This window comes from Telopea speciosissima, chromosome 6 (assembly GCF_018873765.1).
Source record: "Telopea speciosissima isolate NSW1024214 ecotype Mountain lineage chromosome 6, Tspe_v1, whole genome shotgun sequence".
NCBI lineage: Eukaryota > Viridiplantae > Streptophyta > Magnoliopsida > Proteales > Proteaceae > Telopea > Telopea speciosissima.
Window position 1 is genome coordinate 28,832,875 of NC_057921.1, and position 19,280 is coordinate 28,852,154.

Genomic DNA, 19,280 nt, shown 5'->3' on the forward strand with positions numbered 1-19,280 from the left:
GTGTCGACCGGATCTATTGCGTGCCCTAAGGAATGTTGTGAACAGAATGGAGCCAGATGTAGCAAAGGCCACACTTGCCATGGATGAGGTTAGAGCTAAATTAGTTGTATAAATGATTGAAACCAAGAATAGAGTGATTGGTGGAAGTGGAACTAATATATATATATTTTTTAATACCTTTCTAGGCTAAGTATTTTCGGGAGGCCACTCGTGGTTTTGCTGATAGAATGGCTATCCATGCTAGGAGCACACAACGCCCAGGTAAGTTAGGTTTACCTAATTTATTATATCATTTAAAATTTGTTTTAAGGTTTTGTCTTCTAATAATTCATTTATTATTGTGCAGTTGATTGGTGGCTCAATTATGGGGGTACTAGTGCTCCACACTTAACCCGAATTGCAATTCGAGTATTATCCCTGACGGCATTCTTTAGTGGCTGCGAACGTAACTGGAGTACATTCGGGTTGATACACACCAAACCCCGGAATCGTCTCAGTTATTCAAAGTTGGAGAAGCTAGTGTATGTCCATTACAACATGAAGCTGAAGCTTAAATATTTAGAGCTGGAAAGAGAAGGAGATGATGTAGATGTCAACCCAATCGACATCAACCACCTACTTAACGATGAAGATCCAGTTAGAGCATGGATAGAAGATACCGATAAGGTATTGGTGATGGATCAATTAAGTGAGGATCGCCAGATAACCAAACTTGATCCAGTGATAGAGAGCATCATTCAACAGATGGATGAGGATGCAACACAGCCACCATCACAAGATCCTTGTCCTAATGTTGAAGAAAATGAAAGTAGCTCTGAAGAAGGTTTAGTCAGGAGGACGAGGTCAGGTCATCTGTATGGAGGAACTCAACAACATGTTGATGATGAGGATGAAGACGACGATGGCGATGATGATGGTGATGGTGATGGTGATGGTGATGGTGATGGTGGTGGTGGTTCTGTTGCTGCTGCTGCTGTTGCTGCTGCTGATGATGATGATGATGATTATGACGATGATGATGATGGTAGTGGTGGTGGTGGTGGTGGCCATGGTGCTGGAGGTAGTGGTGGTGGCTATGAGGCTTCACAACATCGTGCTGGGGTTCAGTTCACATGTGAGGCAGGATACACACATACTACCCAAGATATAGATCATGGTCCTGAGCCTGCTGGCCATAAGACTTACTCGCGGAAGCCGCATAAGGGCAAGTCTGCCAAGCGCTCCCACAATCCATATGATAGTGATGTGCTTATGAGTGGCATAGAGTCACTTAGCATTAGTTCTGATTATGCTGGTGCTTCATCAGGCCATGGGCATTATGCATCGTTCTTCTTCAGCTATGGGACATGGGGCTTCGTAGGGTATGGCGATTATGGATACGGAGAGAATCAAGCACAAGCACAACCTAGTCTTGTCGTGACATTAGCTACTCCGAGCAAGACACACGATTCTACTATGAGTGGGAGAGTCACTACCATCGGTATTTTGACTGGGCTCGATGATTGTGCTTATGTTCGGACAAGACACAACATCATCCTAGTCGCTCCTATTGTTAAAGACCCTTACAGACATGACTTTGATCCACCCTGACATTCTTCATGGCAATAGAGTGACTCTACATGTAAGGAATTTCATCTTTTAATCTTTTATAACAATTTCAAAGTGCCGCACTTGTCTAGTTATTAATTATTCACAATTCTTAGTATATATGCATGATATATGACACAAATTGCTTGTTTATATTGTTTTTTGTGTCCAAAAGTGTATTTTCATGTGTATTTTGATCATTTTCATGCGTTTCTGCACCGATCGATACGTATCTCCGATACGATACGATACGATACGTCTCTTAAAATCGCCTGACCGATACGATACCCGATACCAATACTTAAATCCTTGGGAGGGGTTAAAGTAAGAGAAGGAGGCTGTATTACGATAGGTAAAGTTTCCATAAGAGGGTTAAGTGAGATGTCAAGTAAGACAAGGGGGAGGTGGAATGGGAGGGAAACTTGGTCAATACTAAAAGTGATACTAGGTTCTTGGAGGTGAAGTGAGGGTGAGGTGGTGTAAGTAGGGGATCTCATAAGTACTTCTATCTCAGATGAGGAAAAACAGTCATCCAGCGATAATCAGTAGAGGTTTTAGGGTATCTATTCACTACTTTATCCCCAAGAAAGTTAACCATATGATGATTACTCTGACCACATCGAAGATATAAAATATACAGCTCAAAATGAACCCCAATCTCTGTAGATTTGCCTTCAAAATTACGAATATGCACTTTAGATTGAACTGGTGCTTTGATGGGGTATCTGAGTTTAACTCGAGCAATGTCAGGTGGAAATCCAAGTGACTCAAGCGAGATCTCAATATCAAGCACCTCACCCAATCTAGAAATAGCTTGACTGATTAATTCATCTTGGAGAAACTCTGCAGGGATACCAGATAGTTGAATCCACAGTATAATAACATCAGAAGTTTTTGCCCGCCAATTTCTTCCTGGATAGCACTTTTGTAATTGTAAAATACTTTCACCGTTCCACCAAGGGCTAGCTTTGAGCCTTTGAGTACTTCATTACGGAGAGCTTGGGTAGTAAAATCCACTGAAAAGCAACCTTCTTCAAAAGTTCGAAAAGTAATAGCTCCCAACTGTTTCCATTCACTCTAAAGAAAGTTCTTTAGATGGTTCTTGTCTGGAGACCGCCAATAACATAGCCTGAGAGAGTTGCAATACCTGAAGAGTCTTGATTCACTGGAGATTGAGAATGCCCTTTTGAGGGCCCAGCCAAGGATTCAATTCCAGAAGTTGATTTCCCCTTCATTTATGTCTTTAGAAATAGTGGATGAATTTAATCCAAAATGGGTTTACCATGCTATCTCTTTTTATGTAGTGCCCCAAATCCGGGTAAGATACGAGTGCAGGCCCTCGCGGGCCACCGTAAAATAACGGCGAAAGTTTCCTTTCTTTTTCATTTTTCATTTCCTTTTCCAAAAATTTTCATCAGCACGTCCCCTGTAACCATGGACTTACATTAGCATTCATGACCTGTAAATCACATTTTAATCATTCATCTATCCTGCATTCTAAAACTGAAACCCATGAAATTTTGATCAACAAAACTATCCAAAACAAGTGTTCATCAAAATATAGCAGGTAAGTTCTAAAACTTGTTCAACCTACTGTCCAAAATAACTATTCATCAACATTTACTTATGGAGTCCTACCAACCTGTATCCGGGAATTTACATAAAAATATATGTCCCTCTTAATTACATGACAAAATATCTATATACATAAAAGAGTAATTTTGTAACTATCTCTCCACATCCACTACTGGGAAGGCTGGACACCTTTCCCTCGAGCTTTCCGAAAGCAATTAGCACACTGGCACTCCACGTGTGTGTGCTCTGTAGAAACATTGTAGCTATGGGGTGAGCAGCTAACTCAGTGAGAAGGAATACCATTCATACCATGCCCATGAATCTATGAATTATGCTATACTGTGAGAACTTATGCTATGCACATGCTGTAAATAAAACTCATAAATTTGGTATAATATGTTCGATCTTACAAAATAGTTGTCATGCATGATACTCATAAATAATGAAAACAATATCTATCAATTGCTCTTTTACTGTGATTTGTAATCTTTCTATGTCTGTTGGTCTATCAATTTCCAACTATAACTTGCTTAATTTGTTATACTCTTTGCCTCTACTGGTGTTAGTCTCTTACTTTAGCTTACTTTGTCTGGTTATCTTTGTGAATCTCTTACTTTGGTTCTCTTTATCTGGTTTGCTCTTAAATCTCTTGCTTTATCTTTATCTGGACTTCTCTATGATTTTCTTACTTTGGCTTTCTTTATCTAGTTTTCTCTGAAATTCTCTTGCTATGAGTTTTCTTAAATTCTTATACTTTGCTTATCGTCACAGGGTCTTCCATCTCAATGGGGTTGCCTGGTTTTGGTATCTTTCCTTCTTTTCTTTATCTGATTCTCTCTGTGAACTACCACCAAGCTTTGTACTGGTGAGGATACGTACTTTGTAGCTCTGGGGATTCGTGGATCCAACTGTATCTGGAGGAACATGGAATGATACTCTGGCCGGTCATCAAAATGTCGGGGAAGCCCACATCATACAGTAGATCGACTCCCTGGCCGGTCACCTCAATGTCGGGAAGTCCATGTCCTAATCTATCTCTGGAGGAACATGAGACGACACCCTGGCCGATAGTCAAGATGTTGGGGAAGCCCACGCCGTATCGTGGATCGACACCCTACCTGGTCATCAAGATGCCGGGGAAATTCATGCCCTAACTGTACCTGGGGGAGACGTTAGACGACACCCTGGCCAGTCATCAAGACTAAGGATGTAAACAGACCGAATTCGGTCGGATAGTGGCATTATCATATTCATATCTGATTATATTCGGACGGATACAGATAATATCCTATTCGTTTTGTTGATGAGAGTTAGGGTTGAGAATTGAGAGTTCAGCAACTACCCTTTCTTCTACTCTTCTTAGTCTTTGATTTTCTTACGTTTTTTACTTCCTATTTAATCTTGAATTTATTTTAATAGATATGTGATTCCATGTATCACTGTGTATAAAACAATATATATAAACCATAGAAAATCTAGAAAAAGAATCACATTATCTTACTTTATAAAATTATAAAAATAAGAAAACAAAATCCAATAAGGTAACTTAATCGGATAGACGGACACAGATATATTTCAGACATTTTATTACTGTCGGATTGCTAAACGAATCAGATAATAATCGGTCTGATAGGGGGATTATTATATTCGTATCCGATTAGTTTTTGAACGGATGCGGATTCTCCTAAACTGATAGAAACGCGGATCGAATACGGATTTTCAAATATCCATTGACATCCTTAATCAAGACAACAGGGAGGCTCATGCCCTAACTATATCTGGGGGAAACGTGAGACGACACCTTGGCCGGTCATCAAGATGTCGGGGAAGTCCACGTTGTACCATGAATCGACACCCTGTCCGGTCATCTCAATGCCGGGGAAGCTCACGCACCCAATCTCTATGTACCTCATCCAATACCTATAACCCTACTGGAAAGGGTTGATACTCACAGGTTTTTGTTATTACTCTTTCTTTTGCTTTGCTTTGATTATCTCTTCTCAAGCCACTAGTGCTCCTTTGTTTTTCTTTACTTTACTTTTCTTTCCTTAAGCCACTGGGGCTCCATTGCTTTCTTTACTAACCTCTACTTCTAGTCCACCAATGCCTAACCCAACTCTAGGATGGAACTGGAATATTGATGGAATCCCTATTGCCCATTCTCAGGTAACTGAGGGGACATTCGAGGACCCATTACTCCACCCATTCTTATTGTTGAATGAAGCATTGTTGAATCCTTCAGTTTTAGTTATTTTCTATTCTTTACTGCTCTTTGCTATACTTTATTGTACTTTACCTTGCTGTTCCTTTCTGTGATTTACCTTGCTTTGCTGTACTTTTTTGTGCTCTACTGTCCTTTACTGTGCTTTACTATTGTTTATTGGGCTTTACCGTCCTTTACTGTGCTATACTTGTCTTTACTGTGCTTTACTTGTCTATATGGTTCTATATTGTTCTGTATTATTCTTACTGGTCTGTGTGGTGTATGAACTGTTGTGACTTATTATTCCTCATAATACTTTATCCCATAAAAAAAAATAACATTTCTTTAATAAAAACATACTAAAATCTCAAGGAATAATAAACATGCTTGTTAGAATGCATATCGTGGGGCCCAAACAGAGTCGCTAATCACGAGATCTCTTTCAGCTCCACCGTGAGGTCCTTTTTGGTCTTTTCTCCTTTTCCCTAACTCCTATATATTGTACTTTGGTCTTCTCTTCATTAATTCAATTCTATTTTACGGCTGCAACTCTTCTCTTCTTTCTCCTCCTCCTCTAATTTTCATAGGTTACATGGTATCAAAGCGAAGTTTCTAGGCCTGGTACAGATCTGCAAAGTCCCTTTTCTTGTTTCTTCCTTTTTTCTTTTTCTTCCTTTTCCTTTTCTCTCTTGCAATTTCTGGTTAGCTCTACCAGAGGTTCACGACCCTAAAGAAGGGGGTGATTTTTCACCCCTGCAGTTTTATTGGTGTTTATTGATTGCAGATTGGGTGTACATGATGTAAATCTGCTCTTCTTCAATTAAAAGCAGATTTTTTATTTCTTCGTGGTTATGTTTGTGGTTGTTCGATTGGCAATCGAGTGTCATATTGCTGGTCTAATGTTTTTGGGTAGTTCAATTCATTTTGGTAGCAGTCGTTTCATGTTGGTAGCAGTCCTATCGATTTGTCCTTGAAGCCGTGGTTGGTGTTTGCTGATTTGATTGGTGCATAGTTGTCAAGTCATCACGGCAATCCAAGTCGGTGGAGGGGTGTCTAATTGATATATCGACATGTCGCCCGCCATGGTGTTGCCATGGCGATCATGTCGACCATGTTTTATTTTTTATTTTCTCTATTTTTAATGTCATTTAGTATGCTATAAATCTATAATATATACCCTATAACATCAAAAATCAACATGAAAGTGTACTACTAATCTACTATGGTTTAATTCATGAAATTGTAATATCCATTAGTGTATAACATCAAAAATCAACATGAAAGTGTACTACTAATCTATTGTTGGTGTTGGCATTGCTTTACCAAACAAAAAAAATACAACAGCCTTGTGTATTACTGTATTTTTTTTTTTTTCTGGGTGAATAAAAAATTCATTACTAAAAGCAGCCCTCAAATAAGAGGGAAGAAACAAGAGACAAGGACCAGCAGAAAAGGCTCAAACAGCGGAACCCACTGGCGTAAGGGTGATAGAAGAAAGGCCCCAGGATACAACAATGAGTCTGTTCCTTGGGGTGTCAATACAAGTAGAGGGAGCAGCTAAACTAATTTTAGTTTTGATTTCAAAAGAGACGGAATCCCAAATCTAGTTGGTAGATCTAGATTTGGAGGTCCATTTCCAAAAGATATCTCTCCATCCAAATGTGGTTGATAGCCGCCGAGAAAGCCAATCTCCCAATCATATCACAGATAGTAGAGCCACCAAAAGTCATATGAACCCAAATCCACTCACGATCAAAAGGAAGAATCCTCCTGTTTGACGGCCAGCATTTGGAAAGGATGCCCTTCTAGATAGAGCGAGTGAAGGGGCAGCCAAAGAAGAGGTGATTTGTATCTTCAGTCCCATTCCAACAAAGGCCACAGTTGGGGAGACCATGATGTGCCGGTGTATTACTGTATTTGGCTGTGTGTGTCACACGAAAAAATTATCAATACCCCCCTCTGTCTCCTGACTCTCCCTCTGTCTGTGTGTGTGTGTGTGTGTGGCTGTGTACAAGGGAAGAAGAAAGAAAGAAAAAAAAAACTGCTGTTGGTGACTTGATATTGCTTTACCAAACAAAAAAAATACAACAGCTGTGTGTATTTGGCTGTCACATGAAAAAACCCCTTCTGTGACTGAATATTATCTATAAAAAAAAAAGAGTAGAGGAGTCGCCGGAAGTGAAGAAAACGAAGAAGTGAGAAGAAGAACTGAAAAAGCAATGGGAGGAGAAGAACTGAAGAGGAAGAAGAACTGAACCGAAGAAGAAGAAGACGAAGAACTGAAGGAGTGAGAAACCCCCTCTCTGTCTCTCGCTGGAGTCGCGACTGTGCGCGAATGAGTGAGAAGAAGAACTGAAGGAGAGAGTTGCCGGAGGACTGGGAGGAGAAGAAGAAGAAGAAGAACCACCAAATTAAAAAAAATAAATAAACAATTACAGTAATAACTTACCTGCTTGAAGAGGTTGCTGAAGTTGGGAGCACTCGCCGGAGCCGAGGAAGGAGGCCGACAGCGGTTCGAAGTGAGGAAGAACTGCGTCTCTCTATCTCACGACTCTCTCCTCTGTTCTCTTTTTCGATTTCTATTTCTCCCAATAGACGAGAGTTAGGGTATAGTGTATTGTTTTAAGTTTTTTAATTTTTTTATATTAATGTGCATTGCAGGTGTAACTTCTCAAGCTACACCTCCAATACACATTAAGATAAAAGCATTATCTTTTAAAAGGTTACAAAAATTAATAATTATTAAAAACTTAAGTTTTATACACTTGAACATGAATATCGGCCGATATGGTCATATATCGTGGTATGGCGTCCATGTCGGTGCCATGGCGATGCCATGGAGGCCAAATCGGTCGATATGCTTACATATCCCATATCGTTGGTCGATATGCCCACTATTCCAGCAATATGACACCATGGCGTGACAACTATGGAATGGTGGCAGCAGATTTTGAGGCGTGTTTTGTTCTCTTTTGGTGATTCGATTGATGTTATTTGTCAAGTTTTGGATCTTCTTTTCGAAGGGTCAACATGGGTGATGAGGATAAAAGCAATGCAATGGTTACTGAGGTGGTGTCCTCCTCTTCCAATCGAATCACAAAGAAGAAACTTGAAGGTATTACCAATTTTCAGCAATGGCAGAAAATTGTGAAACTTGTTTTGACCCGTCAGAATCAGCAGCTACACTTGACAGGCCCCACACTAATGGATGATGCAACGTGGGAAACTGTTGATGCAAGAATTCTTGGGCAGATGTTGAACTCGATGGAAAACCATATTGTGGATTTGGTTACTCTCATCGACACTGTGAAAGATTTATGGGATTATTTAGGAGTACTCTATTCTGGTCAAAATAATCTGTCAAGAATTTATGAATTATCACAGGAGTTTTATCGAACTGAAAGAAAGGGGCATTCCATCACCTAGTATTTTGCTGATTTTAAGCGAATGTATGAAGAATTGAATGCCCCTCTTCCTATTTCTTCGTATGTGAAACAAATGCAAGTTCAAAGAGAACAATTGGCTGTTATAGGATTTTTGGGAGGACTCAGGCAGGAGTATGAGTCCGTTAGATCATAAATTCTTGATGGTGAGAATATTGCCTCTCTCACAGATACGTTTGCCCCTGTTCTTCGCGTATCCTGTGAGAGTTCTCGTGACTCCACACCAGCAGTTGACAGTTCAGCTCTGGTTTCACAAACTGGGGCTGGTGGTGGTGGTCGTGGATATGGTGGTTAACGTGGGGGAAGTCGTGGACGTGGGACTGGTCGTGGAGGTGGTCGTGATACAGGAAGAAGTCCAACACAGCAAGGTAACAGCCAAAGTTATGGGTAGTCTAATGCCTCTTCTGATGGATCGGGTGCTGCCCGGACTTGTCATCATTGTTGTCAACCTGGACACATTTAAAGATTTTGTTGGAAGCTTCATAGGAAGCCTGGAAAGTAACAGTTTGCAAATTCCGTTGCTAGTAGTGATTCAGCCCCTTAGTCTCAACCTTCTGAGTGTAAGGTGATTGTTATGTCAGACGAATAGTATGCACAGTACAACCAGTTCCAAGCAAGGTACTAAAACTCGAAACCCGACCCCAACACGACTCTGAGAAAAACAGAGATCTCGGTCGAGTTGGTGCATTTTTTTTTCAACTCAAAACCTGATTTCGGTGGGTTTTAGACGTAGTTTGGGTCTGAAACTTGGTACTCAGCCTATTTTAGCCATTTAAACACAATGGCACTATCAGAGTTTGCAAAAACAAAGTTCAAATCGGAGTTTCACTTAGTGGGAGACCAGGACAGATACTTAATTATGCCAGAAACCAGGACAGACACAGGACAAACACTTATTTATGCCTAAAATCATTTAAGTAAACGAAGCATTTACTTAAGATATTACTCATAAATAAGCAAATACCCCCTATTTGAATCCAATAAAAATAGTTTAAAAATCAAATTCCAAAAGAAAAAAAAAAAAAAGTCAACCCCTCAGTTCAAGAACAAAAACTGGATTTTCGGCGGTAGATGCAATTTTCAACATTCTAATGCTGGGGTTTTTGTCAAATCTAAAAATTTCATAAATCTTAATATGGTAAAACATTGCTAAAAAAACAAAAGTGCGGTAAAATATTCATTTGTTTTGATGTCCAAAAATATTTTCATTCAGAGCAATTTTGACAGAATTCGCACACACTACATTAAGTTTGACCGTACATAACTCCTTCAATATAAATTAGATTTAAGCAATCTTGGACTTGTTGTAAAGCTTTGTTACAAATGAATTACCGCATTTTTGGCTTTTAGCAATGTTTTACCATATTAAGATTTATGGAATTTTTAGATTTGAGAAAAACCCCAGCATTAGAAAGTTGAAAATTGCACTTACCGCCGAAAATCCAATTTTTGTTCTTAAACTGGGGAGTTGACTTTTTTTCCTTTTGGAATTTGATTTTTTAACTTTTTTTTATTGGATTCAAATAGGGGGTATTTGGTTATTTATGAATAATATCTTAAGTAAAACACAAAAACATTTACTTAAATGATATTAGGCATAAATAAGTGTATGTCCTGGTTTCTGGCATAAATAAGTGTCTATATACCAAGGTTTGCATAGATAGGTGTCTGTATACCAAGATTTTCCACCGATATCTTGAGATCTGGCACTCATACAAAGAAGTTTGGATCGAGATTCTCACGATCTCAAAGAGATCTCGCTCGAGTTGTTGCACTTTATCAACTCGTATGCCATCTCGTCTCAAACCCTTTGGAAAACCTAGATCTCGCGAGTTCTCGATCTATGGTTCCAGATTTCACAGCGTACTTCTTCTATTGCCACTTTGGTTAAGACAGGTAATGCCACTACATGCCTTTCCGTTGCTTCCCGTCCCTGGATCATTGATTCAGGGGCTTCGGATCACATGTCAGGTATCTTTTCTTCTTTGTCTCCATCATCATCAAGTGTTACCTTAGCTGATGGGTCTTTAGCAAAGGTTAAGGGCACCGACACTGTTCATCCCAATTCTTCATTGTCCCTGTCCTCAATTCTCTACCTTACAAATTTTCCATTTAATCTTATGTTTGCGAGTAAATTAACCAATACTTTTAATTGTTCAGTGACATTCTATCCCGATTCTTATGTTTTTTAGGATCTTGGTATGAAAAAGACGATTGGTAGAGGATGTGAGTTGGGGGGACTGTATCTACTTGACGGCTCTCAGTTTGTTGCTTGTTCCAGTGTTGCTTCTCACCATCAGATTCATTGTCGGCTTGGTCATCCTTCCTTGGAAAGTCTTAAGAAATTAGATTCTAGTTTTAATTTTCTTTCTAGACTTGAGTGTGAGTCTTGTCAATTTGGGAAACTCCACCGTGTAAGTTATCCCCCTAGAGTCAATAAGCATTTTACTTCTCCTTTTTCTTTGGTTCACTCTGATGTTTAGGTCCATATCCTGTCGTATCAAACTTGGGTTTCAAATACTTTATTACTTTTGTTGATGATTATTTAATGATGACTTGGTTATATTTAATGACAAATTGGTCTGAATTATTTTCTATATTTTGTGCTTTTGTTTCTAAAATTCGAACTCTGTTTAGTGTGAATATGAAAGTCCTACATAGTTATAATGCCAAAGAGTACTTTTTGCTCTTTTTTCTACATTTATGGTTCAACATGGTATGGTCCACCAGTCTTCCTGTTCTGACACACCACAACAAAACGGTGTGGCAAAAAGGAAAAAACGACATCTACTGAAGGTTACTCGTTCCATGTTGTTTGAGATGAAGGTTCCCAAAATTTTCTGGGCTGATGTTGTGATGACTGCATGCTATCTAATTAATCGTATGCCTTCTTCCGTCTTGCGAGGAGGAATTCCTCATTCCTTATTGTTTCCAACTGAACCACTGTTTGCTTTGCCGCCTCGTATTTTTGGATGTGTGTTTTTTTTTTTTGGATGAATGAAAATTTAAATTACGAAGAAAGAAGAGGGAATGTACAAGCCCAAGGGCCAACAAAACTGAAGCTAGCAACTAGCTGGGACACAAAATGGAGGTAGGAAGACCCCAGGAGACAACAATCAGCCTGTTCCTTGGGGTATCTTTTACACTACCAGGGGGAAGGGAGCCTGCTTTAGATGACACATCAAATAAGATGGCCTTCCAAATCCTGTTAAAATAGCGGGATTTGGAAGTCCATCTTCTAAGATTGCGTTCCATCCAAATGTGGGAGATAGTAGCGCAAAAGGCGAGCTTGCCCACAATGTCACAAATCGAGTTCCTCCCAAAAGTCATATCTATCCAAATCCATTCCCTAGAGAGGATTTGGATGTGTGTTTTATTCGTGACCAACGGCCTGGTTTGTCAAAATTGGATCCAAAAAGCCATTAAGTGTATGTTTCTTGGTCATTCTCATACCCAAAAGGGGTACCACAGTTATTCTCCGTCTTTACGCAAATATTTTATTACGGCTGATGTGTCCTTTGAATCCATACCATACCACGCTGCTCGAATCAATGCTTCTGAATTAGATGATGTTTCCCCGTGTATATTATTCAGTCTCCTGCATCAACACAACCAGCTCATGCACAGCGACCACCGCCAATCAAGGTATATGTCAGACGCCCACAAGTAGCCGCTGCCCCACCTGTTCTCACGGACTCTGGCACGTCTCCTTCTGCTGCAGATCCTACTACAAATATCCCTCTTGTTGATCATGTTGTTTCAGATCTTGACATTCCTATTGCTAAACGAAAAGGTATCCGTAGTTGTACTCAGTATTCTATTTTTAACTTTGTTTCTTACTCATCTTTATCTCCTTCATTTCGTTCCTTTTTATCTACTGTTGAGGCCCATCCGCTTCCTAAGTCTGTGACAGAGGCATTGTCTAATCCTGACTGGAGGACAGCTATGGAAGAAGATTTAACGGCGTTAAAGGTGAATGATACTTCGGATATTGTACCGCTACCCCAAGGAAAAACTGCCATTGGGTGCCGATGGGTGTATGCAGTGAAACTGAATCCTGACGATTCTCTTGCCTGTTTGAAAGACTTATAGCAAAGGGTTATGCACAGGTGTCTGGTGTGGACTATTTAGATACCTTTTCACTTGTTGCCAAACTTTCTTCTGTTCATATTCTGATCTCTCTTGCAGCAACGTATCACCGGCTTTTATTTCAGCTTGATGTCAAGAATGCGTTCCTACATGGTACTCTGCAGGAGGAGGTCTATATGGAGCAACCTCCATGGTTTGTTGCTCAGGGGGAGTCTGGAATGGTGTGTAGATAGAAAAGGTCTATGTATGGGCTGAAACAGTCCCCCTGTGTGTGGTTTGGCAGATTCACTGAGGTTGTTCTTGCCTTTGTCCTATCCAAGTGTGGAAGTGATCACTCGTTCTTTTATAGATAGTCAGGTGTAGGGAGAATTTTTCTGATTGTGTACGTAGATGATATTATCATTATTGGTGATGATTCAGTTGGTATAGCTGAGTTGAAATCATATCTTCGACGGAAGTTTCAGACTAAGGATTTGGGGAAGTCGAAATGTTTTTTGGGAATTGAAGTGGCTCAGTCTCAGAAGGGAGTTTTTCTGTCACAACGAAAGTATGTGTTGGATTTACTCACTAAGATAGGTATGCTTGGGGCTAAGCCTATTGACTCACCCATGGACCAGAGTGTGAAACTGGTTGTTGAAGGAGGAGATGCTCTTGATGACCCTAAAAGATATAGAAGACTAGTGGATAAGTTGAACTACCTAACAGTTACCTAACCTGACATTGCTTTTCCAGTTAATGTGGTGAGTAAATTCCTTTCCTCTTCGGACCTCTTGGGATGCAGTTGTTCGTATTCTACGATATCTTAAAAAGGCTACAAGTAGAAGAATTGTGTATCGAGATCATGGACATAACAGAATTGAAGGGTTTTCAGATGCTGATTAGGCAAGATCTCCGACTGACAGGAGGTGAACTACTGGATACTGCATGTTTGTTGGAGGGAATCTTGTTTCATGGAAGAACAAGAAGCCGAGTGTTGTGGCTTGTTTCAGTGCTAAGTTGAAATATAGAGCTATGGCACAATTGACATGTGAATTGATGTGGATATAGTAGCTATTGTCTGAGTTAGGCTTCAAGACTTCAGTTCCCATGCAATTATGGTGTGATAATGAGGCGTCAATTCATATTGCTTCTAATCTTGTGTTTCATGAGAGAACGAAGCACATTGAAATTGACTGCCATTTTGTTAGAGAACAAATGCAGAGTAGATTGATATTAGAAGAGAGAATTGGGAGAATACTTGAATGATCAATTAGATAAGTCAAGTCCTTTATTTATAGAATGAAAAATACAATCAAAAGTCTAAAATAGCCCTAGTCCTAGCCGAAATATGACTAGGAATCTAGGAATGCATAAAACAGAATAATAAACATACAATAAAGTAGAAAAAGACCAGAATACCCCCACGGTTGGTATTCTGGTATATCTTAACACTCCCCCTCAAGTTAGAGCAAAGATATCAAGCATGCCCAACTTGACTAGGCTAGGATGAAAAACCCGTCCAGGCAATCCCTTGGTGAACATATCAGCAAGCTGATCAGCAGACTTCACATAAGAAACACGAACAATGCCTTCCTCTAACTTTTCTTTGATGAAATGCCAATCCACCTCAACATGCTTCGTGCGATCATGCTGTACCGCATTATGTGCAATACTAATGGCAACCTAGTTATCACAATACAGCATCATAGGAAGGCGAATAGCAATGCCAAGATCTTGTAGCAAACCTTTTAACCAGAGTAGCTCACAAATACCTTGTGCCATAGCACGAAATTCTGCCTCAGCACTAGAACGGGCCACCACATTTTGCTTCTTGCTATGCCAGGTGACAAGATTACCACCCACAAAAGAACAGTAACCAGAAATAGACTTGCAGTCTGGGGAACCTGCCCAATCAGCATCAGTATACGCCTCAATGCGTAGGTGACCATGGGGAGCCAAGAGAATTCCTTTCCCAGGAGTGGACTTCAAGTAGTGAAGAATCCGAAGAAAAGCCTCCATGTGTGAAGTGTAAGGATCATGAATAAACTGACTGACAAGACTAACAGCAACAGCAATATCGGGACGAGTATGAGAGAGATAAAATCAACTTTCCCACTAGTCTTTGATATCGCCCTTTATCAATTGGATCACCCTCCTTTTCCTTGAGAAGAACATTTGCATCCATAGGAGTATCTGAAGGACTGTATCCTAACAAACCAGTCTCAGTCAGTAGGTCTAGGACATACTTTTGTTGGGAAAGAAAGATGCCTTTTGAAGATCTGGCAACTTCAATCCCAAGCAAATATCTTAGTTTTCCTAGATCCTTAATTTCGAACTCTTGGCCAAGAAATGTCTTCAACCTGCTGATCTCAACAGTATCATTGCCAGTGACCACAATATCATCAACGTAGACTATCAAGATAGTGAGTTTTTCACCTACTCTCTTGATAAAGAGAGTCTGATCTGCATTACTCTGCTTGTAACTTACAGAAACCATTGCTTTGTGAAAACAGCCAAACCATTCTCAGGGGGACTGTTTCAACCCATAGATAGCACATTTCAATCTGCATACCTTTCCTCGATTGCTGTCAGAAGAAAACCCTGGTGGAATGTCCATGTAAACCTCTTCATCAAGTTCCCCATTGAGGAAGGCATTCTTCACATCAAGCTGTTGTAAGTCCCATCCAAGATTAACTGCACAAGATAATAGTACTCGGACAGTATTTAGCTTAGCGACAGGAGCAAAGGTCTTCTGGTAATCTATCCCATATGTCTGAGTAAATCCTTTGGCCACGAGGCGTGCCTTACACCTATCCACAGTTCCATCCACTTTCTGTTTCACTACAAACACCCTCTTGCATCCAACAGTTCACTTCCCTGGTGGAAGAGTCATAAGCTCCCATGTGTTATTTTTTTTCAAGGCATCCATTTCCTCCATCATTGCAGCCTTCCACTTTCCATCTGTAAGAGCTTCCTACCAATTTTGAGGAATACGAACGGAAGAAAGCGAGGAAACAAATGCACGAAAAGATGGAGACAAAGAATCATAAGAAACAACATGAGATAAAGGGTGTTGAGTGCAAGTTCTCACACCTTTGCGAACAGCAATGGGGAGATCAAAAGAAGAAGTATTACCAGGTGGAGAAGTAGGTTCCGGAGCCGAAGTTGGCAATTGGACGGGAACAGGTGTCACAGTGGATTGAAGCTCCCTAGTTCTGGTCCTATTCCTTGAAAAAACCTTCAAATTTGTCGCATCAATCCTCCGCTGAAATTCACCAATGGTTCTCTGGACTGGGGTGACCTCCCCTTGAGCAGGAATTGTGGAAACCTCCCCCTGTGCAGGAACATCTCCCCCTGAAGGAGAATGGGGAACCTCCCCCTATGTAGGAATATCTCCCCCTGACATAAAGGGAAGGGTAGGGGTAGGCATACTCGGAACAGTAGGGACATTCGGCTGAACATCAGGGACAGCAGGAGTAGACTCCTCATAAACATGCCTAAGAGGGGGGTCTACGGTCAACACATCTTCACTAGAACTCTCCCCCTGAAGAGGGGGGTCTACGGTCAACACATCTTCACTAGAACTCTCCCCCTGAAGAGGTGGGGACAAATAATAGGAGAGAGTCTCATGAAAGATAACATCCATACTGACCATGGTACGGCGGGCAGGAGGATAATAACATTTGTACCCTTTTTGGGTGGCAGAGTAACCTAAAAATATGCAGCAGAGACTACGTGGATCAAGTTTGCCAGGAGATCTAGTATCCCTAGCATAACAAATACTCCCAAACACCTTAGGTGGAACAATGTAAAAGGAAGAGCCATGTAAAAGCTCAATAGGGGGCTTGGAAGCAAGAACCCGAGTCGGCAGCCTATTAATCAAATAGGCTCCAGTAAGGACAACATCCCCCCAATAAAAGGATGGAACATTACGGGCAAACATTAGGGCCCAGGCCACTTCCAAGAGTGGGCGATTTTTTCTCTCAGCCACACCATTTTGGGCTGGAGTATCAACACAACTGGTTTGGTGTAAAATGCCATGGGCAGAAAAGTATTTTTGGAACTGACCTTCCATATATTCTGTCCCATTGTCACTCCTCAAAATTTTGAGAGAGGCATTAAACTAGGTCTGGATCATTTTATGAAAATGCTGAAAACAGGAGAAGACTTCACTCTTGCTATGCATGAGGTATACCCAAGTGAAACGGGAATGACAGTCAATAAATGTAATAAACCATCGCTGGCCATTAAGAGAGGCCTTACGACTAGGTCCCCACACATCAGTATGAACTAAGTGAAATAGGGAAGAACTTCTTTTATTAGATATAGGATAAATGGATCGTGTCTCCTTGGCCAAGACACAAGGCTCACAAAAAAAATCTTCCTTATTACAATCTTTAAACAAAGTGGGAAACAAAAGAGATAAAGTGCCCAAAGAGGGGTGTCCTAACCTAGAATGCCATTGGTGCAATTCAGAAGAAAAAGAAGATGACTGACATAATTGGGAAGGCAAAGCTTATTGCGGTCCATCATCAAGGAGATACAATCCACTATGCAGCCTACCCGATCCAATCATCCTCCCCAAGTCCAGTTCCTGAAAGACACAATGAGTAGGAAAAAGAGTCACTTTGCAATTCAAATTTTTGGTAATACTACTAATAGAGAGAAGGTTAGTAGTAAATCTTGGAATGTGCAAAACAGAGGATAGAGTAAGTGAAGGGGTGCAGCTGATGGACCCCTTGCCTGAAACAGAGGAGAGGGAGTTGGATTTTAGGTTAGAGATGTAAGTGAGAGAAGGAGGAGAAGTTGAAGAAGAGGGAGATGAGAAGGAGAGCAAGAAGAGAGTAGAGAGAGATGTTTCGGTTATGAATCTTGTGTGTTGGAGAGACTTCTCCACACTCTATATTACTTGAAAAGAACTAAAAGAGTTATTACAACCACCTCCCTAGAGAGGTACAAGGTAAAAAGGACAAACAAGATAAAATACAAAACAAGGCAACTAGTTCAAAGCCTAGTTCCCAAACTACCCCTGTTACATAACTACTAACAACTCTAACACTCCCCCTCAAGCTGGAGAATATATATCATGCATTCCCAGCTTGCTTAGAAGAGAATTAAACTGAGGAGAGGCAAGGGCCTTAGTGAGGATGTCTGCCAACTGATCACCAGTCTTCACAAAAGGAGTACAAATGCAGCCAAACTCTATCTTCTCTTTGATGAAGTGTCTATCAACCTCAATATGCTTAGTCCTGTCATGCTGAACAGGGTTGTGAGCAATACTGATGGCAGCCTTGTTGTCACAATAGAGTCTCATAGGGCCTTCAGTGTCAAATTTCAGTTCCTGAACAAATCTTTTCAACCATATGAGTTCACACACTCCATGCGCCATAGCTCTAAATTCTGCCTCTGCACTGGATCTGGCTACAACGTGCTGTTTTTTGCCCCTCCATATAACCAAATTACCTCCCACAAAGGTACAATAGCCAGAGGTAGATCTCCTGTCTGTAATAGAGCCAGCCCAATCTGCATCAGTGAATCCTTCCACTCTCAAATGATTGTGTCTGGCATACAACAGTCCTTTCCCTAGAGAAGACTTCAAATACCTAAGAATGCGATATACGGCATCCAAGTAGCTACTTTTGGGAGCATGCATAAATTGGCTCACCACTCCTACTGCATATGAGATATCTGGGCGTGTCATAGCAAGATAGATAGGCTTCCCAACAAGTCTTTGGTACTTTCCCGCATCAACCAGAGAAGGACCACAATCCTCCCCTAGTTTGTGATTCTGCTCAATAGGAGAACTTGTTGGTTTGCAACCCAACATCCATGTCTCTGTCAACAAATCAAGAACAAACTTTCGTTGACATATGTTGATTCCTTTCTTAGTCCTTGATACTTCAATTCCTAGGAAGTACTTAAAGGGACCCAGGTCTTTGATCTCAAATTGTTGTGCTAAGTAGCTTTTCAGTGTACCAATCTCAGCTATATCATCTCCTGTGACCACAATATCATCCACATAGACAATGAGAGCAGTGATGGTAACATTGCCCCGCTTGGTAAAGAGTGTGATCAGTTTGGCTTTGGGAATATCCATTCTTTAGAATGGCCTGTCGGAAGCGTTCAAACCATGTCTTTGGTGACTGTTTGAGACCATTTAGTGCCTTCTTAAGGAGACACACTTTCCCTTCAGCTGAAGGCATTTTGAAGCCTGGTGGGGGCTGCATGTACACTTCCTCTTCTAAGTCACCATGGAGAAAGGCATTCTTCACTTCTAACTGATATAATGGCCAATCATTATTGGCAACCAGTGATAAAAGAACTCTTATAGAGTTATGCTTAGCCACAGGGGCAAACGTCTCCTGATAGTCAATCCCATAGACTTGACTGTACCCCTTGGCAAC